Source organism: Lygodium microphyllum, chromosome 7 (genome assembly GCF_053477565.2).
Source record: "Lygodium microphyllum isolate KBCC chromosome 7, Lygodium_microphyllum_v1.1.10, whole genome shotgun sequence".
In the NCBI taxonomy this organism is placed as follows: domain Eukaryota; kingdom Viridiplantae; phylum Streptophyta; class Polypodiopsida; order Schizaeales; family Lygodiaceae; genus Lygodium; species Lygodium microphyllum.
The window spans coordinates 57,296,966-57,324,913 of NC_141141.1; the positions used below are offsets into that span (position 1 = coordinate 57,296,966).

At 49.7% G+C, this 27,948-nt stretch overlaps 1 protein-coding gene and 1 pseudogene across 3 annotated transcripts in view; one reads left to right on the plus strand and one right to left on the minus strand.

The window, feature by feature from the left end:
• The window catches only part of LOC148033477 (uncharacterized), a 277,944-nt gene that overhangs the window by 69,454 nt on the left and 180,542 nt on the right, over positions 1–27,948 (plus strand). The gene's annotated exons all lie outside the window — the stretch shown is intronic.
• LOC148033480 (uncharacterized) lies at positions 13,269–14,726 on the minus strand (annotated as a pseudogene).

Below are 27,948 nucleotides of genomic sequence, written 5' to 3' on the forward strand. Positions count from 1 at the left end.
GCTAGATATCATCCGACACTCCGACTTGCTCCCTCGGGAGGATTTGCATCCGTGGCATATGGCAATTGCCTCTGGCTCGTTGCCTTGATTGGTGTAACCTTTTCAGTGCATTACTACGGGGCTTCCCCACACGGCCCTCGTGTATCTTGTAATCAGAAAAAAGAGAGAGAGAGAGAAAGAGAAAACCTCTTCACATGATGGCTTTGTGTCATCATGTATCTTGTAATCCAGTAATCTTGTATTTTTTTCGTAATTAATACAATTACCTTTTACGAAAAAAAAAGAAAAAAAAAAGAGAGGACTAGCTTGATGAGGACTTGCGACATGATATTTTTAATTAGGTGGCTCGCTTGGGGTTGCAGACAGTCCATGATGGTGTCATTCCTGGGCAGCCTTGTCTTTATTCTTTCCGGTGCATTCGTCAGCACTTTTGGGTGCCTTGTGACTATCATGACATTTGGTTGTCCTTACAGGAGCAACTTCCGAGGTACTCTCCATTGCTTGCTTTTATAGCCCTCGTCTCCTTGGTGGGATTGGATGTTTGTGCTACCTGATGATTTCAAGAACAGGTCGGCTAATCAGATCTATAAGCAAATGGTCGAGGTCAAGAGATGGGTCAGTGAAAAGACCAATAAAATATGGCATATTTGGGACAACAAAAAGAAATGGTAGGAAAGATTTCTTGAACTCTAAAAGTCTAAGATTCCTTGTCTATAAAGTTCTCATACGGAGGTTGCTTATTGGGGGTTTTCCAACTGGGGATGTGTTGTGTGCTCGCAAGATCTCCTGTGGTCGCTATGTATTTTGCACTACATGCGATGAAACATTGCTTTACATCTTTGTCTCTTGCCTTGTTGCTCGACAGATTTGGAGTTTTGTTTCCCGTGTGTGGTCCTTAGTGACTCAGCAAGTGGATATCAGCTCGTTCGTGGACTATGGGAAGGATGCCTTCTATGTCTGCCTTGTAATTAGATCATTCCTACCTTTTCCATTTCCTTAGATGGACAAGTCTGTGGCATATTTGGCGTACTCGGAATGCCTTCATTTTTGATTTTGCCTCAAGTGTCCATGGTCATGTGGCCTGTGTTCATGGTTTATTGTTATGGCAAATCTCCTCTATGGTTTCAATTAACCTGGTTCTTCCTAACATTGCTGCTCCTTGGCTGGATATTGTTTGCTCCACTCGTGCGGACCTTTCTGTGTGATACTTGTGTGTTATGGTCTTAAAGGCCTTTCGGCTTGATTTGTGTTTGCTTTGTTTTTCTTAGCTAACTTGATGGTCTGAAGTAAATATTGTCATTTAATTCAATTATCTTCACGGAGAGAGAGAGAGAGAGAGAGAGAGAGAGAGAAGAAAGAAAGAAAGTATGGTGTGGAACTGCTCATGGAGCTTGGTCATCCTAAAATGTCCTGCATGGGTCTATCTAACATTGAGAGGCTGAATCGGCGGGGCAGGGCCCTTCGGTGACGGTGTAGTATCCCTTGTATCCTTGATACGTGCCTCCTGCAGGGGCGAGAGCCAGTTAGGCGTGGGCACCGGGCTTTGTTTCTTGCCATGGCTATAGCTAGGGTGGTCTCCCACGGTCGGGAGGTCAGTGGGACTGGTGGGGGCTCAGGGGTGGGGATGGTATTTGGCTCTCGGTAGAATTTTGTGAGCACGCGTTGGATGGCTCCCTGTCTCTCCTCTGAGGTCTAGAGGAGGTGGTCTCTGTGGCGTCGTATTTCCGGCAGGAAGAGCCCAAGGCATCTTTGTTCCTTGAAATCCATCACTCTAGAGAGTGGCCCGAATCCTTCTCTGAACAGGCAGTGGAAGTGTTCCCGAATCTCGTAGTACGCTGGGCACCTGCATATGTAGTGTTCTTCAGTCTCCTGTTCGAGCTGGCAGATTTGGTAGATCCGATCTTCTAGGGGGAGGGGGTGGGCCCTGTATCTACTTGCCTCGACCCGTATAGCTGGTGTGAAGATGTACGGATCTGTTTGATGGCAGTTCTAACTCCATGGGACAAGTGTGTGTCCATGTAGCTTGGGCAGGTAATGAAGCCGTCTGGAGATATGTGCAGGAAGTGCTTTTACTTGGCCGTGTGTAGTTGAATGATGTCCATTCTGATGATATGGTTTACCTCCTCCCGGCTGAGCTCCAGGTGGAGGCAATCTAGGCTGTATTGTAGTGGGAGGAGATGGTCCATGTGTAGGCCATGTGGCCGTAGCTAGGTCTCTGTTTAGGCATACTAGCATTTAGTGTCCCCTTGCAATGCTAGCTGTTTGGACGACTCTAGCGTGAGTCTGGGGTACCGATGCCAGGGCAAGTCCCATAGTTGGTGCAAGAAGGCCATTGTTTGGAAGAGGGCCTCAGGTACGATGGGTGGTGCCCCCATCTCTGCTCTGATGATCCTGTGTGGCACAGAGGGCTTGCTTCGGATCATCCGTGAGATCTGAAGTACCAGGGGTATCTCCATGGATTCGAGGGCTGCATAGCCTTGTGTCAATCAGTCTTTTGCTACCTTTCTCAAAGTGAATCTTGGTCCTGAAAATATAATCCCTAGATAGATGTATCTTTGGATCACTTCCACAGTTTCCCTGTCGTATGTGAAGGACACCATGACCTTGGTCTTCCCCAGGTTCATGGTGAGGTCTTTATCCTGGCAGAAGGCCCGTAGTGCTTCCAATTGGCGCTGTAGCCCTTCGGGTATGCTGGAGATGAGAACTATGTCGTCCGCATATAGTAAGATGGGTATCAGTATCCCTCCTAGGCTAGATCTCTCCCCTCCCAATCTATCCATGTACTTTGATATCTCATCAATGTAGAGACCAAATAAAGTAGGTGAGAGTTGGCATCCCTGTTTTGTTGGCGGTAAAGGCACCTCTGCCTAGCCGCCCGTGTATTACTACACTGACAGTCACCGCCACTGCACACTGCAGGTGGCGGGCGCCCGTCACCGTCACTTTATTCTTTATTCTTTTAGTGACAGTTTGATAAAGGAAGGACCGGTCACACATTGTGACTATTGGAGTTTCCATTTCTAGTCTCTCCCTTTCTTGCTCTTGCTCTCCCGCCATAGCTCTCGAGTCCAACCTTCGATCCGTCACTCCCTTTCAACTGGTATCGGAGCTTTGCTTTCCGACTCTTGAGCTTGGTTCGTGGCATTCTCAGCATCCCATCGACTCCCTACTTGCATTGGGTCTCCTTCCCGGCAGCCATATCCCCAACTCATTCGAGCTCCCATCACTCCTCGGCTTCCCGAGCACCTTCCCGGCATTGTTGGGCACCTTCAGGGCATTACATCAGAGGTATTTGATCATTTTCTTCAAGGCTTACTTCAGTTCTCAGGTCTCATAGACTGTAAACAAGATTGGGGCAGCCACCATTGAAGCTCCCTTGATTCATATCTCACTTGCCTTTGAACAAGACTTGTTGGAGCTTGTTTGAGGCCTTCCTTGGCTCTAACCGGACCCCTCCGAAGCTTGGCCACCATTTTTTGCAGCCCCAGGACCAGCATTTACAGTTGGCGGAATCACGCGGCCCTCCCATATGTGTCTTCAGCATTGATAGTCACAACAGCAGCTCTCCTCCTCCATTGGCACTTGGAAAGGCTCCATTTCGGGCATATGAACATGCTTTGATGCTTGGTTTTGATGGTTGATGTGTTGGCATAGCATTTGGACTAATTTAACACTGTTTTGGGACTGTCATAACAGTCCACAGGCAGTTTATGACAGTGTTACACTGACATTTGATGCTACAGCTTGTTTGGCATTGTCATTTGATGCTTGGTTGGTCTCGTTTGATGCTCGAATGTTAGGGGAATGTATGCCTATTGTTTGGAAACCATTTGGAGCTGATTTTGGTGCTGAAATTCTCAGTTTTGAACAGTAAATCACTGCTGTACACAGTTGGGCTGAAGTCATTTGACTCATGTATACTTATGCTTATGCTTTTCGGGCTATGTTTCGGACATATATGGTGATGTATTGAGATTTCGGGCTCGACATAGAGCTTGGTTTTGATTCGGGATCGTTGGTTGAGCTTGAGCTCGCTTTGCAAAGCATTTGGATGCTCCGTCTTGGATGTACTTATGGCATGTATGTTGCTTATGTTTGACCGGTCTTGACATGCTTAGCCTATGCCATTACTACATGCTAGTTACATTGTTTGGAGCCTATTGCTAATGGAGCTCGGTCTTGGCTTGACCTTGGATTCTCGGAGCTTACTTGAGCTATTTATTAGCTTGCCAGAGTTGTATCTTGGGATGTACTTGATGTCTTACATGCTTATGGATGCTTCATACGGATGCTCTACCGCCTACATGTTCGGGATATACTATTGATGTATTGTCTTGGACTTATGTCATTGGGACTGTGTCTTGCCTTGGCTTGAGCTCTTGAGCTCGTACATATAGCTTTTATGCTAGTGGGAGCATTCTTGAATGCTTATCAAACATTGAGCAGGTGGTACTTTTATGCATTGAGCCGTTATATGCTATTGAGCAGTTACAGACACTTGAGACTTTGGGACGTCTTACCTTTGGGATGATACATTATATGTCTTGGTTCATTGTATGCTTATGAGCTAAGTCTCAGTTTTGGATTTGTATCTTTGTGAACTGACACCTACTTGTGTTAAGTTTTGGTAGTGGCAGGAATACTTGGCCCTGTTGCTTGGGGGGTGTACCTACTCACGGGAAGATGTTTGTATGACATACTTGGATGTTGGATTCATGGTTATCGATCGTCATATGCTTATGCTATGCCCGCATGATGCCGGCTTTGGTCTTGGCAGTATCTGATTGCCTTGGGATCCGATTTTGGTACTGTTAGCTCTCTTTCATTGAAATTTGAAATTTATTACAGCAAGCATATATGTATGGAATGACATGGATTTTTCATGCTGAAACACTCTGAAATGATGTACTTTCACTAGTACTTGGTGGGCAGTAGCTTTGGTTCCACTTTCTTCGCCATTTTTCCTCGATTTTGGTGATTTTTTGGTCATTTTCTGCAGTAAACAACAAGCAGTTTTGAACTGTCTACAGTCTTCCAGTCTGCATTATGGCAAGTTCGTCCACTGATTATGCTATTTTCAACATCACTAAGCTTGATGGTACGAATTACTCTTATTAGAAGAGCCAGATTGGGCAGGTGTTGGTGCAGAAATCGCAGATCAAACCTTTGAGGTTATGCGGGCATCCGCTTGTAACTATGCCAGATGAGGAATGGCTTGAGCTTGATGAGTTATGCAAGTCTACTATTATATTGTCTCTCACAGAACAGGTTCACTATAATGTCTTTGAGGAAGAACAGAGTGCACGACAGTTGTGAGAAACTATAAAAAATCTCTATGACAAGAAAAGTCCAGCGAGTCAGATGTATTAGCTGAAGCAGCTTATGGATTTGCGCATGAAGGAGAATGTGACTATGTCTGCTCACTTGAGCCAGTTCCATGCTATACTCAAGAACTTGACTTCGCAGGACATCACTTTTGCAGAGGATGTCATTCCTCTTTTCTTGCTTGGTACTCTTAATGAATCATGGGATGTATTCCACACTGCATTATGTGCCTCTACTACTACCTTGAAATTATCTGATGTTGAGAGTGCTCTTCTGTAGGAAGAGGTTAACCGTAAGAATTTGGATGTCTCTCGTGTGTCTCATGCTATGACAGTTAGAGGCAAGAATGATGGATATGGAAAGCATGGCAGTGGTAGTGGCCGTGGACGGGATTCTTAGAAATCTCGGTCCCAGTCTCGTGGGAAGTCACGTAGCAAATCCCGTGGCAAGAATGCAGATGTTATTTGTCACCATTGTGGGAAAAATGACCATATTAGGCCACAATGCCATGAATTGCGCAAAGATAAGGGGAAAAACAAAGTGCAGGATAAGTCTTCTAATCGCAGCATAGTACCTGCAAAGTCCAGTGTTAAAATTGAAGAGATCAATGTTATGCAGCCTGAGAATGTTGATGATGATGATTATATCCTAGTAGCTTCTTCTAGTGCTTCGCAAATGACAGAGATACACTCTATGTATGCACAGTGTTGGCTCTTGGACTCAGGTGTGTCCTTTCATGTGACACCTTGCCGAGAGTGGTTTCATTCATACCATACTGTTTCGGGTTCTGTGCACTTGGGTGATGACAGCTCTCTTGATATTGTGGGCATTGGTGATGTTAGGCTGCAGTTTCCTTCTGACAGCAATTTTGTTATGCAGGATGTACGTCATGTACCTGCTTTGACACGCAGTCTCATGTCAACTGGACAGCTTGATGATGCAGGATATCATGTGTGTTTTGGAGACTCTACATGGAAGATCACTCATGGCAGACTTGTGATTGCGAGAGGTGCCAAGGCTAGCAGTCTCTACCCCTTGATTGTATCAACTTCTTCCCTTGATAATGTTTTGTCTGTGGGTTCTATCCCACATGTATCTCTTTGGCATGCCTGTTTGGGCCATATGTCTTTGAAGGGAATGAAAATGCTTTCTGGTTTGCAGTACTTACTATCCCTTGATTATGCATGTTTTGATTTATGTGAGCATTGTCTTTATGGCAGACAAACTAGGTCTACGCATAAGAAGTCTGGTAGGCCACGCATAAGTGAGTCCTTGGCATTGGTACATTCGGATATCTATGGGTCCATGCCTTGTCAGTCTATGGGTGGTGCAAAGTATTTTGTTACGTTCATAGATGATTTTTCACGGAAAGTTTGGGCTTATCCCATTAAGCTGAAATCCGATGTCTTGGCTGTGTTTCAGAGGTGGCTTGCATTGGTTGACAACCAGTCTGGGTAAAGGCTAAAATGCCTAAGGACAGATAATGGGGGTGAGTATGTCTCACGTGCTTTTGAGCAATTATGTGATGAGAGGGGTATTAAGCGTTAGTTGACCGCTCCCTACACCCCCTCCCAGAATGGTTTGGTTGAGCGGATGAATAGAACCATCCAGGAGCGTGTATGCAGTATGCTTAGCCATGCAGGCCTACCACAGAGCTTTTGGGCTGAGGCAGTTAGTACAGCTGTGCATGTCATAAACAGATCACCCTCTAGTGGTTTGGATTTCCAGGTTGCAGAGGAGGTATGGACTGGAAAACCTCCCTCTTATGCGCATCTCCGTGTCTTTGGATATGAGGCATTTTGCCATGTGCCCAGGGACAAGAGAAGTAAGCTGGATCCCAAGAGTGTCAAATGCATTTTCCTTGGTTATGGGGATGCAGGCGAGATGGGTTACCGTCTCTGGGATCCGCAGGTCGGAAAGTCATCCGCAGTCATGATGTAGTCTTCCATGAAGACAAAATGCATAGGAAGCCTGAGAGAGTTGCTGAGATCCACAGGGTCATATTTCAAGAGGAGCCGAGAGCTCCCGCACAGCTAGTTGGACAGCCTACAGTTGCAGTAGATGCTCATGGTCAGGGTGTTGGACAAGCAGTTGGGCAGGCAGCAGAGCCTGCTGTGAGACAGTCTACTAGAGACAAATGTCCACCTGATAGATTTCAGCCCTCGATTCATTATGTCTTGGTTACAGATGTAGGAGAGCCTTTCACCTATGATGAGGCTATGTGCAGGGGTGACAGTCACTCCTGGGAGAGGGCTATGTAGTCTGAGATAGACTCCCTGCATAAGAATGATACTTGGGATTTGGTTTCCTTGCCTACGGGCAAGAAGGCTTTGCCATGCAAGTGGGTGTACAAGCTAAAAAGTACCCCTGGACACCCCAAGCCGGCATACAAGGCTAGATTGGTAGCAAAGGATTTTAAGTAGGAGCATGGTGTGGACTTTGACGAGGTCTTTTCTCCTGTGGTTAAGATGACCACCCTGCGCTTAGTCAAGCCGGCATACAAGGCTAGATTGGTAGCAAAGGATTTTAAGTAGGAGCATGGTGTGGACTTTGACGAGGTCTTTTCTCCTGTGGTTAAGATGACCACCCTGCGCTTAGTCTTGGCTTTGGTTGCTCAGCTTGACTTGGATTTATACCAGATGGATATCAAGACGGCTTTCTTACATGGGGATTTGCATGATGAGATTTATATGGAGCAGTGTAAGGGCTTTGCAGAACTTGGCAGGCAGCACCTAGTGTGCAAATTGAAGAAAAGTCTTTATGGCTTGAAACAGGCACCTAGGGAGTGGTATCATAAGTTTGATGCCTTTATGCAGTCACAGGGCTACAGCTGGAGTGCTATGGATCCGTGTCTTTACAGAAGAAAGCCCATGATGGTTCTTTATTGATTTTGGTACTCTATGTGGATGATATGTTGATAGCAGGAAAAGCTCATAATGAGCTAGATGCTCTTAAGGCTCAGCTCAAGAAGAGCTTTGAGATGAAAGATCTGGGATAGGCCGCTCACATACTTGGTATGTGCATTAGACGCGATAGGCATCAGGGACTCCTCTACTTGTCACAGAGGGAGTACATTCATAAAGTCCTTGAGCGCTTCCGCATGCAGGATGTAAAGCCTATTGGCTATCCATTGCCTTCTTATGTGAAGGTATCATAGACTGATTGTCCGCAGACAGATGAGCAGAGGGCCGAGATGGCCAAGATTCCCTATGCATCCGCAGTGGGGCAGTCTTATGTATGCCATGATAGCCACTCGTTCAGATATTGCCTTTGCAGTTGGTGTTGTGGTACGCTATATGGCTACACCTGGCAAGAAGCATTGGGATGCCGTGAAGGGTATCATGAGGTACCTGAAGGGCACTGCAGATATGTGCATATGCTATGGCAGCCAGGATATAGGAGTCATGGGGTACACTAGCTCTGATTATGCAGGATAGACAGATAGTAGGAAGTCCACTTCCGACTATGTATTTACATTCTTGGATGTCCAGGGTGCAGAAATGCATGGCCCTTTCTACTACAGAGGCCGAGTATGTTGCAGCCACTGAGGCTTGCAAGGAGGCCATTTGGTTGGGTCGTTTAGTTGCTGACCTTGGTATTGATTCTATCCCTATACTACATTCGGATTCTATGAGTGCTATTCAGTTAGCCAAGAATCCCCAAGAATCTGGTCTTCCATGCGACGACGAAACACATTGAGGTGAGGTATCACTTCATACGTGGGGTCGTTGAGGAGAAGTCTGTTGATCTTGTCAAGATCTCGACTGACCAGAATCCTGCAGATCTGCTCACGAAAAGCCTCTCTACAGAGTGCTTTGCCTTCCTTAGGAGGTTGATGGGCGTGGGATGAGATGACGTCTTTCCTCATCCTGTTGTACATGTGTACATGTTGTACTGTCTTTTTTCTTTTTCTTTTCACTCCTCACTGGGGCTGATTCGCCTTTAAGTGGGAGGTTGTTGGGGGTAAAGGCGCCTTTGTCTAGCCGCCCGTGTATTACTACACTGACAGTCACTGCCATTGCACACTGCAGGTGGCGGGCGCCCGTCACCGTCACTTTATTCTTTATTCTTTTAGTGACAGTTTGAATAAAGGAAGGCCCGGTCACACATTGTGACTGTTGGAGTTCCCATTTCTAGTCTCTCCCTTTTTTGCTTTTGCTCTCCCGCCATAGCTCTCAAGTCCAACCTTCGATCCGTCGCTCCCTTTCATGTTTAGATCCAATGGTGCTGGTTATCTCCTTTGATAGCCCCCCTGGTGTTCGGACTCGATCCGTGACCGATTTGTATAGTGCCAGTATCCCCCAACGCATTTTAGGCGGGACCTTTAGTTCTTGTACTCTCTGCATGAGCTTGGCTCATGGTACCGTGTTGAAGGCCTTGCGGAAGTCCACAAAGCAGTAGTAAACATGCCTCCTCTTGTGTGCCCTGCCCTTCTCTATAATGGCTCTAAGTGTGAGGATATGGTCAAGAGTGGAGTACCCCCTCCTGAACCCTGCTTGTTCAGTTATTCGATGCTAGTGTTGCTCCACCCACTTGCTCAGCTTGTGGTCCAGGATGGATCCATAGAGCTTGGCTAGTACATGGCCAACCATGACTGTTCGGTAGTTTGTGGGCGCCATGGGATCTCCAATCTTCAGGATAGGTATTATGGTGTTGGCCGACCAGCTGGCAGGGAAGCCCTCACATAAGGCTTTGTTGAGCATGTTGGCTAGAAGGGGTGCAAGTACGTCCTGGGCATGGGTTAGGTGCTCTGCTACTAAGCGTTCATGGTCTTGGGCTTAGCCATTCTGTAGTCTATCAATGGCATCTTGAACTTGCTCCATGCCAAAGAATGTAGATGACTCGGGTCTGCTCCTTGGTGGTCAGGGCAGTGGGGGCTGCCTGGGTATTTGGTACAATGAGGTCGCATATGCATGCCATGTGTCCGGGGAGGTAATGGGTGTTTTAGCATGGGGCTTCGGGAATGCCTTCCATGCCTCCTTGTTGTCCTATCCCAAGAATAGTTGGTAGAATCCGCGTTCCACTTTGGATAGGTAGGCCTGTTTCTTCCTTCATACGAGGCGACTGAAGATCAGGTGTGCTTGTTTGTGCGTGTGTACTCCCCGTGCTTCGTCCTGTTGAAGACGGAGCTAGGTTTCTCTGCACTCTGCGTCGTACTAGCTATTCTGTGGGACATTCTTGTCTAGAGGGGAGGGATGGGGGGATGTGCGGGGGAAGTACTTGGCCGCGGAGGTGTGGAGTATTCTCGCTAGTTGTGCTGTGATCTCCTCCAAGGGTGAGTAGGGGTTCATTTCCTGTAGGCTCCAATAGAGGTTGTTGGAATAAGCGCTCGCAGTTAACTTAGTGAAGGGGTACTCGGGGAATCTTGGGAGACTCCTTGCTGGGGGGGTTGGGTCATATCTACAGGCGATGTCAAACTGCAAGTAGGCATGGTTGGTGGCCATTGCGAGCGGACGGGGTGATATTTTGAAGGACTGGATGTCAGGGATAAGTGATAGGGGCCCAAGTATGTAATCCATTGTGCTTGCTCCCAGTTTCTGTGTAGGTGCTCTTGGTGCTCCATGTTTGTAGCATTTAGCCGCATGCTTATATGGGAAGCATGTGAGGGGGTCCGATCCCGGCCATCTGTCCAGCTCGTTGAGGATGGCTAATCTGTGCGCGCCCCCTAGCACTAGTAGGTGGCTGCCATATTCGCTGCATTCAGCTATATCTTATGATGTAGGTTGAGCCCTATCTCCTCCGGTGCTATCTCTTTGTATATGTGGTCTTTGCTCTCGAAGAAGGGAGTTTGTCTCTGTGCTATGCGGGCATTGAAGTCTCCGGCCAACATGACATCCCCCAAGTTGGAGTAGTGCATGATGTCCTCGTACTTTGGTAGGTATGGTGACTCCCCCTTTTGTGGCGCGTATGGGGAGTGTGTTGGGGGGAAGTAGCACACCGCCATGTAGATGTCTCGAAGGTGATTTGTGTGTAACCGGATCCACATGAACCAGGCCTCCTCATCTTTCCTCATGACTTGCACCATGGGCTGTAACTCCTCCCTATATAGCACTGCAACTCCTCCGGACCCTTGGGTCCCTCCTTTTGTTTGGGCTCTAGGGCGGCATGCCATCTCCCATTTGTATCTCCTACTTCAGGTAGGTGTGGGCGTGGGCTCTGGTGGGTTTCTATGTATAGGATGATATCCTTGTCCGTGAAGGTCTCTTGGAATAGTCCTATGTCTATCTTCATAGCTCTGTTGCAGTTCCATACTGCAAACCTCAGGTGGGTCTCATAGGCCGCGCCCCATCATTGGTGTTTATCTGTGACGATGACACGGCCGTCTTGGTATACTACCCATTTCCCTGGTTTGCATGCTTCCAGGATTTGTGGCATGCATTCCTTATGGTGTGCCATCTGTGCAGGTGTGAGGTCATCCTCCAGATAGACCTTTTCCCCTTTTAGAGTTTTAGAGAGGAAGACTCGTTGGGATTCTAGGTTGGCGAATTCGAGGATGAGAGGTCGGCTTTTGGTGAGGTCTTTCCCTACGCACCATGCATTCTCCACTATTGTGGGGTCCTCAACTCCCAACTTTTCACATATCTTCTTGGCATCTGCCAGGGTGACTGTCTCCCTCCATCCATCCTACCACCCAGATGTGGAGCGCTCTAAGCTTTCTCCTTTCCTCCTCTTCCAATCCCGCATTCACAAATTTCTCCTTCTTTGTTGGTGCCTTCTTCGCTACTTCAATCCACTTGGAGTTCTCGGCCACCTCGGCTCATGCTTGTTTAACTATGTTTGCCCATGTGTTGAGCTCCTTTGTCATGTGTGTCTTTAGCTCGTAGATCTCGGTTTTCACCTTTGTAGGCGTTGTTTCGGTAATTTCCCCTTCCTCCTCCTTGAGGAGGTCAAGCTGGTTTTTGTAGTCATCAAGCTCATGCCTCAGCTCTTCAATCACCCTATTTCTCTCTTGGAGGGACATTTCAATGTCCACCTTCCAAGAGGTGAAGTGTGCTATGATCTCGGCGTAGATTTCGTTCTTCCATTCTTGCACTTTTGAGCTTATTTCCTCCTTGATTTGGTGTGCGGTTTCCGTGCACATTGCAGCCATGATTATCTTGATGTTGCTGATGTCTTGGTTGTGCATCTTGCATAAGTCTCGTAGGGCCTCCGTGCTTTTCCTTGTGTGGTAGTCTGTCACCTTGTCGATGCTGCTCGAGATCGTCGAGTATTTTTCATTTTTCTCCCCTCTTGTGGGGTTGCTTGGCGATGGTGATGCTTTGCTCGAGCCCATCCTATCAGTCCGCTCGTCTTGCCTAGCGGGTTGGGGTCATGGGCTGTTTGGCCCCATTGCAGGTGTTGGGTGGAGGGCTGATCGGGCCAGTGGCGGGAGATGGCAGGGTTGTCAGGGTGCTAGCTGGACCTGGAGGTGGTGTGATTGGCCAGGAGGGTGATGGGTCTAGGTGCGGGGGTAGCGTCCGGGAGGCTTGTGGCTAGGGGTAGGCTTGAAGGGGGGGGGGGGGGGTTCGGGCTGAGGGAGGGGGGGAGGCCTGGGTGGTGGCGCGGGCCTGGGAAGTGGGGGGCTGGGGGTGTGTGTGTGTGAGTGAGAGAGAGAGAGAGAGTTTGAATGTTACTTCTATCTCGCCTGATGGTCTAATGTATATATTTACTACTTAATTCAATTATCTTCACGAAAGAGAGAGAGAGAGAGAGAGAGAGAGAGAGAGAGAGAGAGAGAGAGAAAGAAAGAAAGAAAGAAAGAAAGTTATATTAACGTCTACAACAGGCCAAGTTGGCCTATGAGACCAAAATGTTGCATATAAATGTCTGGGAGATTTCAAAAGTCCCAGTGAAGCTAACATTTATGCTATGTTGAACTAAATTGAGTAGGTACAAAAATGATATCCGGACTAGATACAATCTAGAGGTACTCCCAGTGCAGTGTGGAACTGCTCTTGGGGTGTTCATCCTAAGATGTCCCGCATGGGTCGGTCCAGCATGGAGAGGCTAAAGCGGCGGGGCAAGGCCCTCCGATGGCGGCGTAGTATCCCTTGTATCTTCGACCAGTGTCTTCTGCGGGGACGAGGGCCGGCGGGGCGTGGTCGCCGGGCTTTACCTCTTGCTGTGGCTATTTCTAAGGTGGTCCCCGGGGGCCGGGAGGCCGGTTGGGCTGGTGGGGCCTCGGTGGTGGGGAGGGTAGCTGGTATTTGGTAGAAGTCGTTGAGTGTGCATTGGTTGGTGGCTCCTTGTCTTTGCTCCGTGGTTCGTAGGAGGTGGTCTCTGTGGCGTCGTATTTCCAGTAGAAAGAGCCCCAGGCATCTCTGGTCTTTGAATTCCATCACCTTGGAGAGTGGTCCGAATCCTTCGCTGAATAGGCAGTGGAAGCGTCCCCGGATTTCGTAGTACACTGGGCATCTACAGATATAGTGTTCCTCTGTCTCTGGCTCGAGATGGCAGAGCTGACAGATTCGGTCTTTTGGGGGGAGGGGGTTGGCCCCGTATCTACCCGTTTCGACCCGTAGTTGGTGTGAGGACGTGCGGATCTGTCCGATGGCACTTCTGACCCCGTGAGACAGGTGTGTGTCCATGTAGCTTGGGCGGGTGATGAAGCCGTCCGGGGAGATATGCAGGAAGTGTTCTCGGTAGAAAGCCTTCTTGGTTCCTAGTTCCGATGTGGGGGTCACCCATGTCCTGGTGGTGTCTGTCTGGATGATATCCATTCTGGTGATGCGATTTACCTCCTCTCGGCTGAGCTCCAGGTGTGGGCAGTCTAGGCTGTATTGTAGTGGGGGGAGGTGGTCCATGTGCAAGCCATGGAGCCGTAGCCAGGTCTCTGTTCGGGCATACCAGCACTCAGTGTCCCCTTGTGTTGCTAGCTGTTTGGATGACTTCAGGGCGAGTCTGGGGTACCGGTGCCGGGGCAGGTCCCATATTCGCCGCAAGAAATACACGGTCTGGAAGAGGGCCTCAGCCACGAGGGGCGGTGCCCCCAGCTCTGCGCGGATGATCTCATGTGGTACGGAGGGCTTGCTTCGGATCATCCGTGAGATCATAAGTATTAGGGGTCTCTCCATCTGGTCCCATCCCTCATAGGTGGCCTCCTCCTTAGGCAGTGGCTGATCCTGTGGGGCCCTCCATGTGTGGTAGAGATTGGACCCCCATATGGGAGCCCCGTACAGGAGGGCTGGTGTGACCAAGGTGTCAAAAAGCCAGAGCTTTGTCCGGGGTTCCTGGAACTGTATGCGGGCACATTGGTTCTCCATTGACCCAAGGGCTGCATAGCCTCAGGTTAGTCTATCTTCTGCGGCTTTTCTTAGGGTAAATCTCGGTCCAGAGAATGTAATCCCCAGATAGACGTATCTTTGGACCACGTCACGGTTTCTCCACTGTATGTGAAGGGGGGTACCGACCGTCGGAGCCATTGGGTTGACGTGTTGAACACCATGACCTTGGTTTTCCCCAGGTTCACAGTTAGGTCTTTGTCTTGGCAGAAGGCCTGTAGTGCGTCTAGTTGGTGCTGCAGCCCTTCGGGTGTGCTGGAGATGAGGACTATGTCGTCCGCATATAGTAAGATAGGTATCAGTGTCCCTCCCAGGCTGGATCCCTCCTCGCCCAATCTATCTATGTACTCTGAGATCTCATCAATGTAGAGGCCAAATAGGGTGGGCGAGAGTGGGCATCCCTGCTTGACTCCGATGGTGCTGGTGATCTCCTTTGACAGCCCTCCCGGTGCCCGAACTCGGCTCGTTACCGATTCGTTTAGTGCCAGTATCCCCCATCGTATTTCTGTTGGTACCTCCAGTTCCTGTAGTCTCTGCGTGAGCCTCGCTCGTGGGATTGTGTCAAAGGCCTTGCGGAAGTCCACGAAGCAGCAGTACACCCGTCTTCCATGTGCTCTGCCCTCCTCTGTGATGGCTCTCAGTGTGAGGATATGGTCAAGGGTGCAGAACCCCCTCCTAAACCCTGCTTGTCCTGCTGCTCGGTGTTGGTGTTGCTCTGCCCACTTGCTCAGTTCGTGGTCCAGTATGGATCCATAGAGCTTGGCTAGTACATGGCCAACCATGACTGTTCGGTAGTTCGTGGGAACCATGGGGTCTCCGGCCTTCAGGATAGGTATTATGGTGTTGGCTGACCAACTGGCTGGGAAGCCTTCGCATAGGGCTCTGTTGAACATGTGTGCTAGGAGAGGTGCCAGTATGTCTCTAGCATGGGTCAAATGCTCCGCTACCAAACCTTCGTGGTCTTGGGCACGGCCATTTTGGAGTCTGTCAATGGCGTCCCGAACCCGCCCCGTGCTGAAGAATGTGGATGATCCGGGTCTACTCCCTGGGGGCCGGGGTAGCTGGGGCTGCTTGGGTACTTGGTATAGTGAGGTTGCATATGCGTGCCAAGTGTCCGGGGAGGTGATGGGCGTCTGGGCTCGGGGTCCTGAAACGCCTTCCATGCCTCTTTGCTGTCCTGTCCTAAGAATAGCTGGTAGAATTCGTGTTCCACTTTGGAGAGGTAGGCTCGTTTCTTCTGTCGCACTAGGCGACGGAAGATCAAGCGTGCCTATTTATGCGTGTGTATTTCCCGTGCTTCGTCCTGTTGAAGACGGAGCCGGGTTTCCCTGCACTCTGCGTCATACCAGCTATTCTTTGGGACATTCTTGTTCGGAGGGGTGGGGTGGGGGGAGGGGGATGTGTGGGGGAAGTATTCGGCAGCTGAGGTGTATAGTGTGCCCGCCAACTGTGCTGTGACCTCCTCCAGGGGTGCGTGGGGGTTCATTTCTTGTAGGCTCCAATAGAGATGGTCGGAGTATGCGCTCGCAGTTAGCCTGGTAAAGTGGTACCTGGGGAATCTTGGGGGGTTGCTTGCTGGGGGGGTTAGGTCATACCTGCAGGTTATGTCAAATTGTAGGTATGCATGGTCGGCAACCACTGCAAGTGGGCGAGGTGATATTTTAAAGGACTGGATGTCGGGGATAAGTGATAGAGGGCCGAGGATATAGTCCACTGTGCTTGCTCCCAGTTTCTGTGTTCGATGCAGTTGGCCACGTGCTTGTGTGGGAAGCATGTGAGGGCATCCGACCCGGGCCATCTGTCGAGGCCGTTGAGGATGGCCAGTCCGTGTGCCCCCCCTAACGCCAGTAGGTGTTCGCCATATTCGGTGCACTTAGCTGTGTCCTGTGACACCCAGTTAAGTCCTATCTCCTCCGGTGCAATCTCTTTGTACATGTGGTCTTCGGTCTCGAAGAAGGGGGTCTGCCTTTGTGCTGTGCGTGCGTTGAAGTCTCCAGCCAACATGACATCCCCCAAGCTGGAGTAGTGCATGATATCTTCGTACAGTGGTAGGTATGGTGACTCGCCCTTCTGTGGTGCGTATGGGGAGTGTGCTGGCGGGAAATAGCACACTGCCATGTATATGTCTCGGGGGCGATCTGTGTGTATCCGAATCCACATAAACCGGGCTTCCTCATCTTTCCGCATGACTTGCACCATGGGCTGTAGCTCCTCCCTGTACAACACAGCCACCCCTCCGGACCCTCAGGTCCCTCCTTTTGTTCGGGCTCTAGGGCGGCATGCTGTCTCCCATCTATATCCCCTCACTTCTGGTAAGTAGGTGCCTGGGCTTTGGTGGGTTTCTGTGTAGAGGACGATGTCCTTGCCAGTGAAGGTCTCTTGGAATAATCCTGCATCTGTCTTCATAGCTCCGTTGCAGTTCCACACTGCAAAACTCAGGTGGGTCTCATAGGCCGCGCCCCGTCATTGGCGCTTATCTGTGATGATGACCCGACCATCTCTGTATACTGCCCATTTTCCAGCTTTGCGAGCCTCCAGGATTTGTGGCATGCATTCTTTATGGTGTGCCACCTGTGCGGGTGTGAGGTCATTCTCCAGGTAGACTTTTTCCCCTTTTAGAGCTGTCCTTTTAGAGAGGAAGGCTCGTTTGGATTCTAAGTTGGCAAATTTGAGGATAAGAGGCCTTCCCTTGGTGAGGTCTTTCCCTACACGCCATGCATTCTCCACTATTTGAGGGTCCTCTACTCCCAGCTTTCCACATATCTGTTGGGCATCTGCCAGGGGGCTATCCCCTTCCTTCCATCCGACCACCCGGATGTGGAGCGCTCTAAGCTTTCTCCTTTTCTCCTCCTCCAGTGCTGCATTCACAAACTCCTCCTTCTTTGTTGGCGACTTCTTGGCTACCTCAATCCATTTGGAGTTCTTGGCCACTTCGGCATGTGCTTGTTTCACTATATTCGCCCACGTGTTGAGCTCCTTTGTTACTTGTGTCTTCAGCTCGTTGATCTCGGATTGCACCTTGTTGGGCGTTGTTTCGGTGATTTCTCCTTCCTCCTTCTTGAGTAGGTCCAGCTGGTTTCTATATTCATCGAGCTCGTGTCTCAGTTCTTCGATCACCCTGTTTCTCTCCTGGAGGGACGTTTCAATGTCCACCTTCCAGGAGGTGAAGTGTGATGTGATCTCGGCGTAGATTTCGTTCTTCCATTCTTGCACTTTCGTACTTATTTCCTCCTTGATTTGGTGTGCAGTTTCCTCGCACATTGCTGCCATGATTTCCTTGATGTTGCTAATGTCTTGGTCATGTGCCTTGCATACATCTCGGAGGGCCTCCATGCCTTTCCTTGTGTGGTAGTCTGTCACCTTGTTAATGCTGCTCCAAATCGCTGAGTATTTCTCATTCTTCTCCCCCCTTGTGTGGCTGCTTGGTGATGGGGATGTCTTGTTCGAGCCCATCCCTTCCTCACGGTTCCGGGGCTTGCTCAGGGGATGTGGGCATCCGGCCTCATTGTGGTTGCAGATGCGTGATGGGCGGTGGCGGAAAAGTTGGGTACGGGCAGGGCTAGTGGCGGTGGGGTGATATGGGTGCCGAGGCCGGGGTCTGCGAGGAGAGGAGAGATGGCGACTGCTCCTGTCGAGGGAGCAGGGAGGGCGATGGCCGGGGCAGGGTGGCGTGCGTGGTCCGGCGACTCGGACAACGAGGCGCGTGGTCACGTGGAGATGGGGCGTCTGATTGTGCGACTCGGACGAGGGACTGGTGTCCGAGTCGGATGAGGGCGGAGACTCGGACGAGCGTCGTCCGATTGTGGAGACTCGGACAGTTTAGTCCACGTGGTAGTGTCCGAGTTGGACGAGAGGGCGTCCGATTTCCAGTGGATTCGGACGGGAAGTGTGGAGGTTTGGGGACTCGGACGGAGCGTGGCGTGATGTCGGGAGCGTGGCGTGATGACGGCTCCCTCCGACGGATCGATGATAGGGTGAGACGGAGGGAGAGAGACGGATGGATGGGGCGAGATGGCGAGATGGACGGGGCGAGGCGAGACGAGGCGAGACGGGCGGGGTGAGAGAGACGGACGGACGGGGCGAGACGGGCGGGGAGAGACGAGGAGTGGCTGTGACGGGCAATGGCGGGAGATGGCGTGGCTGTGACGGACGGACGGGGCGAGATGAAGAGAGAGAGAGAGAGAGAGAGAGAGAGAGAGAGAGAGAGAGAGAGAGAGAGAGAGAGAGAGAGAGAGAGAGAGAGAGAGAGAGAGAGAGAGAGAAGAGAGAGAGAGAGAGAGAGAGAAGAGAAGCGATGGCGGACCTGCGGACGTGTTTACCTACCAACGGACGTGCTTCCTCTGACCAGCGGATGGGCGTTTCTACCTCGCGCGCTGCCTGAGCTCTTTTATCTGACCTGTGCAGGGTCCGTTCTGCTCTGCTCGAGCCCTGCCCTGCCTGCGAACAGCCGTCGACCTGCACTGCGAACAACCATTGACCTGCTCTGCGACCTGACACGCGTCCTTCCTTCCTGCGGTGCCCTGCTCTGCAACTAATCTGCATAAGGTCAACGGGTCCCTGTCAGGGTGCGCCAGAGAGAGAGAGTGTTACGCTGCCTCTGCCTGGCCCGTTCCAGCCTTCCGCGAGCCCTGCCCCTGCACGCCTGTCATCTGTTGCTACCATTTCTGCTCTGCAATCAGAGTTTCGCCCAGATCTCCTCCTCATTCACAGTCCGAGTGAGGTGAAGGGTCAGCTCTGCCCCGCCTTGCGTGGCATGCCTTCACGCTTCCAGGCAGTACGCGACCTGCAGTCCTGTTGTCTGCTGCACGCCCTCTGAGCGCCCTTATCCTGAGCCTGCGGACCAGACATCTAGTACGAGTGCAAGCTGCCCCTGTGCACTGATAACGAGAGCAGACCTGACCTTGTATAGTGAAAGAGTGTGCAAGAGAGAGTGCGAGAGAGAGAGAGAGAGAGAAAGAATTCTGTGTTCACAGACGTGCACCTCTGCCTCACGAGAGAGAGAGAGAGAGAGAGAGAGAGAGATCGCTCACCTCCTGTCAACCAGAGAGCTCGCCCTCTGTGTGAAGACAGCAGTATGGCTGGCCTGGATTTGGATTTTCTTGACCGGACGGTGGCAGCCCTTGGCCCTGATTCCGATGCAGAGGAGCCGGAAGATATGGTGCCATGCACGGAGGAGTTGCCGCCGAGTTCTGAACAGCCGCCTGCCGGCAAACGCTCCAAGCATACGCCTGATGAGCCAATGAGTCCTCCGGAACGCTGCTACGCGCAAGTGGCCTCTGATCCTGTGGATTCGCAGGAAATTGACCGGGAGCATTTGCTGGACTTCGCCAATACTCTGCTCGGCGATTATGTCCAGCATAATACCGAATCTTTTTCTGTTGCAGGAACGGATGATGTGCTGGAAGCCACGGTGGACCCCAAATCAGTCTTGCGATCCTTCTCCGTGTTCTATGACCGTGCAGTTATACTTTTCTTCACTGGCAGGATCCCAGTGCTTTCGCATATTCGCCAGTGGCTGCACCATCTATTGCAAGGGGAGTCTGTTGAGGAGATCTTCCTTGGACCTCGCGGGTTTTATGAGGTCCTGCTGAAATCGGAAACGCATCACGCTGAGCTCCTGTCCAAGTTGCCGCTATTCTTTGATCGCCGCTTGGTTCATGTTGTGCCATGGCTCCCCATGGCCGACTTCCAGCGTCTGCTTCAACGCGAATGCCCGGTGTGGGTGGAGGTGGAAAACTGTCCGGCGGTCTATTGGCCCATGTTGAAGGATGCGATGGCAGTTGTGGGAACAGTGCTGGTTCCCCCAAGCCTCAGGGCGATGAACCGCAACCGTTTATGCATGCTATGGGACACGGCCAGGAAAAGGCCCGCGTGGCTTCGCCTCAATTGTTCGGGCATGCATCCTTTGTATTTTCACTTAAAATGGGGCAACTTTGCGGGCCACTGCTTTTCATGTGGTAAATTGGGGCATTTCATGGCCGAATGCCCTGAAAAGCAATCGTCCTCGGAGGATGCGCAGGTTGTGCTGCCCAAGGACGACATGGTGCTTGATGCCACGCCCCAGGAAGCCCTTCAGTCTCCTCATGTCATGGATAAATGCAAACAACAGGTCCTGAGTGTGGAGTCCCATCGCACTGACTGGATTGAGGCACGTCCTAAAAAAGGTAAAAAGTTGGATACAGGCTTGGCGGATCCTGGGCCTCCCGCTTTCCAGGATTCCGTGCGCACGTATACGCGCCGGAAAGAAATGGCCACTTCACAGCAGGCTGCGCGTCCTACGGCCCCGTTGGGCCCCTGCAATCCGTCTCCAAGGAGAGCCTATACCGACGGCCCCAGAGGCCCACTTGCCAAGCTGGCGTTCGATGCCAAAGGAAATGTTATTACACCCTGGGATCGGCGTTATCCCTGCCCCTCTCCCAAGGCAGTGGATTTCCCTTCTACCTCCAAAGCAGGTCGCCAGAATTCTTTTGCAGTATTGGCTGATTTTCTGGATGAGGGTGTCCTGGATGCTCTCGCGGAAAAGGTCAAATCGAGGCAGCAGGTGCCTCGTTCCTGACTTCCTTCTTTGAGGATACATGAAGATAGCCACGTGGAATGTGCGAGGCATTTGCTCTCGCCATAAGCAACATGCCATGTGGACCGTCTTGCACGAGAACCAGTGGGATGTATTGTGTGCAGTTGAGCACAAAAGTCACGGTGAAGCAGGAAAAGTGATGGATTGTCATGGATTCCGTCTGTTTTATGCAGGGACCCATGCTACGCACTATTCGGGCGTGCTGATGATTGTCCATGAGAAATATCAGCCTGTCCTTGTTAAAAATGATGTGCAGGGCCACTTTCTGGTGATCGAAGTCTTATTCGAAGGAGAGATTTTATGGCTGTTGGGCCTCTATGCTCCGAACGATCTCGCATCCCGACGGGATCTTTGGTCCACTTTGCAGGGCTCCATGTCACTCGGCCGAAGGGGGTTCTTGATAGGAGATTTCAATATGTGTGTTGACTCTTCTCAGTCCACTTCAGGGCATTCGGTAATGGATACGCCGGAAAGCCGGGTATGGAGTTCCTTTGCTTTGCACGTGCTCAAGCAAGATCTTTGGTCGTGGCTTCACCCTTCTTTTTCAGGGTTTACTTTTCATTCCGCACAATATGCAACTACCTGGTCGCGACTGGACAGAATGTATATCATGCAGGGCGATGATTTTCTTCCCGAGATGCTGGAAATGAAGGTCTTGCAGCAATATGCGTTGTCGGACCATTTCCCCCTCCAGCTTGAGATGCGAGCACACTCTATTGCACCTTTTGTGCAATTCTTGGATAGGCTCCCGTTACGTTTCAACTCCTCTTATTTGAAGCATTCAATTTTCCAGGGCTATATGCAGCAGCTGATTGAGAGGTTCTTATTGGACTTCGCCTCTGAGGGCTGGCCTTCATTTGCACGGCTGCTCTCTAATGTGCAGCGGGTTGCTCGCCAGTATGGGATCCGTCATGCCTCGCTTTGCCGCCGACGTCGACATGCAGCAGAAGACTTACTGGCCTTGGTCCGTTCCTTGCTCCTGGATTCCCCTGATGATGATTTTCTGCTGTCTCTGGAGAGGTGGTTGGCCCATCTTATTCAAGTGTTTCAGTTGAAATCTTATCAACAGGCCAAGCTGCTCAACTTGACGGACACAATGCAAGATAGCGCCTGCCAGTCTCATAAGTTCTTTCGCGCCTTGCATGCATCTCCGGCTCGCGAAAATATGACCAGACTCCAGGATTCGGAAGGTCGCATGGTTACGGATCCGCAGACCATTGTCACTATGTGCAGAAACTATTTTATGGAACTTCTTGGTTCCTCTTCCTCGCCTTCTAGCCAGGTTACGCATGCCCGCTTGGTCTTCTATCATCTGGTCCGCCAGCAGGTTCCAGTTGATATGCAAGCCGCTTTGGAGACGGATATTTGCGAGGACGAGGTTATGGATGTTTTGTTGCACCTGCCGAATGATAAAAGTCCTGGCTGGGATGGTCTCACTAATGAATTCTTTCAGACCTCGGCCACGCAGTTGGTGAAGCCATTGGTGGCCATGTTTCAGCAGGTGTGGGAAACGGGGGTCATGCCCTCCTCATGGAAAGAAGGCCTTATCAAACTAATTCCAAAGGTCCCTTCGCCGTCAAAGTTGCAACACTGGAGACCAATCTCTTTGATGGGCTCCATGTATAAAATCTACTCCAAAGTGCTGGCGAATCGGCTCCACAAGCACCTTCCAGCTATTGTGCATCCTCTCCAATATGGTTTCATTAAGGGCCTCAACATTCTGCATAATATCTTAAATATGCAGATGGCTATTGACTATGCGCGGCACTCCGGTCAGGAAGTGGTATTGATCCAATTGGACTTGGAAAAGGCGTTTGATTATGTGGACTGGTCTTTCATTGCAGACCTCATGTCGGCTATGGGCTTTGGTACATGAATGTCCCGATTGATCTACACCATTAGTGCTGAGGCTTCCTCCAGAGTTATGCTTAATGGTGGAGTTACAGAGCCATTTGTCCTTGCACGCTCGGTCAGACAGGGTTGTCCTTTGAGCCCTCTCTTCTTTGCCCTGGCGACTCACCCGGTCCTTTCAATGTTATCCTCCATGGCAGCCTCTGCTCAGCTGGCCGGGCTGTCTCTTCCGTTGGGTCAGCACTTCGTTAGCCAATCTTTGGCTGATGACACCTTTATGATTTTGCAGGCGGACAGGGACAACATTCGAAGGGCATTAGATGTTTGGATACTCTTTGGTCAGGCCTCTGGGCTTCGCATCAATGCCCTTAAGTCAGCCATTCTCAGTTGTACGGAGCCTGATTTGCAGTCCTTAGGCTGGCAAGGCCAGGTGGTTTCCCGTGGCTCCATTGTCAGGCATCTTGGATACCCATTGGGGGTGGATGTACGGCCAAAAGCCCTGCTGGAGTGGATTTCACAAAAACTGGCGGCGAAGTTTATGTATTGGAAGTCGCAAGCGTGGCCATTCCATGTCCGCCTCAAAGTGGCCCAGACAATCATGCTTCCAATGCTAACGTATTTCCTGCCTTTGTTGCCATGGACGCCTACTACTTTGAAGGCCCTCACCCATCCCATCCGTTTCATGCTATGGAAGAAGGATTCACTGCAGGCCGGTATTTCCTGGATTTCATGGTCCCACGCATGTACCCCTAAGCGCATGGGTGGAGGAGCTATTTTGGATGCACACACTCATATGTTAGCTCTCCGTTGGTCCCTTTTTCGTGCCATGTGTGTGGATCATCACCCATGGACCATCATAGCCCGTTATTTTCTTGAGGACAGCGGACTCCGCCATGGCAACACACGGCTTCGGGCCTCCTGGTGGCATGTCCTTAATGCTGACTCTCGTGTTTCCAGTCCCTCTTCCTCTTTGTTACTGCACTTGGTCGGCTCTTGGAAAGTGGTGCTCCAAAAGGCCCGTTGGCACCGAGTAGGGGACCGCTTGCAGACCAACTCCTTTCAGCTGGAATTGTTGGCAGTATCGAGACTCCTTTCATGGGAAGATAAACATCAACTCAGACCAAGATTTAATCGCATGGCCCGGTTAGGTGTGACGTCGGTTGCGGATGCTACCCTTGCCACTCGCAATGTCCTCGTATCATTTCAGACTGCTCGGCGACTCTTTAAGATCCCGCGTGGATACCGTGATTTATGGGAGCAGCTTTCGTCGAAGCTTCAGGGTCGGCAACCCTTTCCTGCCTTGACTGTGGATCGCCCTTGGCAGGACTGGGACCTTGCAGGCCGCCTGAGTCTGGAAAAGGCCTCTACTAATCAGGTGTATCATCTTCTTGTTCAAGATCACCAATGGCTGGGAGAGAAAGCTAACACTGTTTGGGACCTGCGGAAATCGCTGTCATGGTGGCAGAAAACGCTGATGGAGGGCTGGCTAAATAAGACACCTTTCAAATGCAAGGTTTTTCTTTGGCGGGTGATGATTGGTGGTCTTCCTCTGGCCTCGGCCCTTGCCAAGCGTCGCATCTCGAATGGCAATTGTTTCTTCTGTACCACACCGGCGGAATCGGCCCGACATCGTTTTCTCTCTTGCCCGCTCGCCAAGAATATCTGGTCACTCTTGTCGCACATTTGGCGCGCGGTGGTGGGATTCTCGCTATCTCCTTTCGACTGGGTTTTTGTGCGCCCGAAGTATCCCGCACCGCCACAGTTGCATCAGAAGATCTTATTTCACTTTTTCAGATATTGGGGATGCTGGCACATTTGGACCACGCGCAATGCTTTTCTCTTTGATTCGGCCTCTAATGTACCCCGACATATTGCCAGGCTTAATGGGCTCTTGCATTGGCAGCTAGATATCATCCGACACTCCGACTTGCTCCCTCGGGAGGATTTGCATCCGTGGCATATGGCAATTGCCTTTGGGTCTTTGCCATGATTGGTGTAACCTTTTCGGTACATTACTACGGGGCTTCCCCACACGTTGGCCTAGGGCCCTCGTGTATCTTGTAATCAGAAAAAACAGAGAGAGAGAGAAAGAGAAAACCTCTTCACATGATGGCTTTGTGTCATCATGTATCTTGTAATCCAGTAATCTTGTATTTTTTTTCGTAATTAATATAATTACCTTTTACGAAAAAGAGAGAGAGAGAGAGAGAGGGGGGTCATTGCAGCCTTGTGCAAGCTAAGTGAGACAGAGAGGAGGCTGCCATGGCTACTACAACAGTTGACAGGGCGTTTATAGCGAGCAAGAGACCCTCCAACATGCCCTAAAGAGACTTAGCAGTAAGTGACAATAGTTTGAGGGTTGTTTCAGCCAAACAACATTGTATTTAGTATGTTCCATTAGTGGAAATAGCTTTCATGACTGTCTAGATAGGGAAACAACTGATTTGTTTCATTTTCTCACAATGGAACTCTGAAATTTCTCTTTTTGACATTCTCTCTTATTCTACAGTCATTTCTTAACTTCTCTCGGCATTTTTAGCACTTTGAGTCATCAGAGGTGGAGATATTGAAAATTTCGTACTGTAAACCCTAATTTATAGCAGAAATTAGGGTTTGACAGCCACTTCAAGATGTGTGCTCAGAATTGAGGACCTAGGAGTTGAATTCCAATAGCTTGAATCAAATAATTTTAGGGAGATTCAAGAGGCAAGTCAACCAATGTCAATTTGGGGATAAATTTGTCTCGCAAGTAGGGTGAAGGCCAATTCCCTAAGCAAATGAAAGGGAAAAATTGGTTTGAAGACTTGTTGGTCACTTTTGATAGCAAGAGGCACTTGGATTAGTGAAGGGGATCAGAGAATCTTAGTTGTACTCCATCCTTTTGCAACAATAGCTAAAGAAATACCACAAGGGGCGCGAGTTTTGGGGCCAATAGGCTATCCATTGTCCAAGATTAAAGTGATAAAGTGTGGATTTCAATTTATGTGAATTAATTACTTATTCTAATTAGTGTTAAATTAGGTTAGCACCACCCATCCTGTGAGAACGAAGGATCGAGATGTAGCTCAGAGTTCAGGAGACAGTGTGAGAGTAAGAGAGACAGAGTGACACACGACACTCAAGAGAATAGACTGAAAGAGTGCAACGAGAAAGTACAAAGTACAACCCTTAAACCTTAGGGTTGTAGGGGGTGTTCACACCTGACACACACTAAGTGCCCAAAAGTGCCCCAGTGTCCTACTGATCACCGACACTCCCGTATGAGTGTAGGCGTAAGTGAGGCATGAGTCAAATACCCAACAAACCCCCCTGGAGTGAAGAGTGATCAAGAGTACAAGGATCATCCGCCACCAAAGGATATCAAATTTAAAGCATCGCGAAATGCTTCAAATTTGTCACAAGGAAGAGTTTTGGTGAAGATGTCTGCCACATTACTGGTGGTAGGACAATAGACAAGGCTGATATCACCTGCATGTAGCCTTTCTCTGACAAAGTGATAATGGATCTCAATGTGTTTCGTGCGGGCATGAAACACTGGGTTCCGTGCCACTCCAATGGCACTCTGACTGTCAGTGAAAAAAGGAGTAGGCTCCGTAACAAATACATCCAGATTAGCTAGCAAGCGTCTGAGCCATACGCATTCAACTGTGGTAGTGAAAGCTGCCTTGTATTCAGCTTTACATGACGATGTGGCAACAGTGGATTGTTTCTTGCTAAGCCAAGAAATGCAAGAAGAGCCAAGAAATGCAAGAAGAGCCAAGAAAGAAACAATTGCCACTAGTGGAGTGACGTGTATCATAATCATGAGCCAATCAGAATCACTGTAAGCATGTAACTGCAATGGTCCCCCCTTGGCATAAAGCAACCCAAGAGATCGAGTACCCTGCAAGTAACGAAAAACACGCTTGACAGCTTGCCAATGTGACATACGTGGCTGATGCATATACCTGCTCAAAGCTGAAACTGCAAACTGTATGTCCGGCCTAGTGTTGCATAGATAGATAAGACATTCAACTGCAGGAGCATATGTATGTATATCAAACAAATCACTGTCATCATGTAATGACAGTTTCCGTCCAGGTTCCATGGGGGTACAAACTGGCTTGCAATCCTGTCAGCCAAACTTCTCAAGAAGCTGCCCAGTATACCTTGACTGTGATAGCCCAATACCTCGAGCATCATGTATGAACTGGATGCCCAAGTAGTAATGCAAAACTCCCAAGTCAGACATGTCAAAAGTTTGCTGCAAATTTTGTTTGAATGCTGAAATCTGATCAGCATGTGTTCCAGTGAGCAAAAGGTCATCAACATAAAGACATATAATCAGCATAGATCCCCCTTCTTTACATATGTAAAGGGTAGACTCAGATGAGCTGTTTAGAAACCCCTGACCAAGCAAGAAAGCATCTATTTTTGCATACCAAGCTCTAGGAGCTTGTTTCAAACCATATAGTGCCTTTTTGAGCTTGCATACCAAATGTTCTGAGCCTTCAACTGCAAAACCAATGGGCTGCTGTACATAAACTTCCTCCTGAAGTTCCCCATGTAAAAATGCAGTCTTGATATCTAGCTGATGCATTGTCCAACCATAATGTGCAGCCAAAGCAATCATAGACCTGATGGTGGTCATACGGGAAGTAGGAGCAAATGTCTCCTCATAATCAATGCCCTTTTTCTGTGTGTAGCCTTTAGCTACAAGCCGTGCCTTGTATTTATGAATGGATCCATTTGCTTTCCTTTTCAGTTTGTAGACCCATTTCGTTCCAATGGCTTTCTTCCCAAATGGCAAGGACACCAAATCCCAAGTTTGATTCTTAGTAATAGAATCTAATTCAGCTTGCATTGCTGCCATCCAATGCACACTGTGTTGTGCATCCTCATAACATTCAGGCTCTTCATTATCAAAAGTACTTGCTGCCATAACAAACTCCAAGGTAT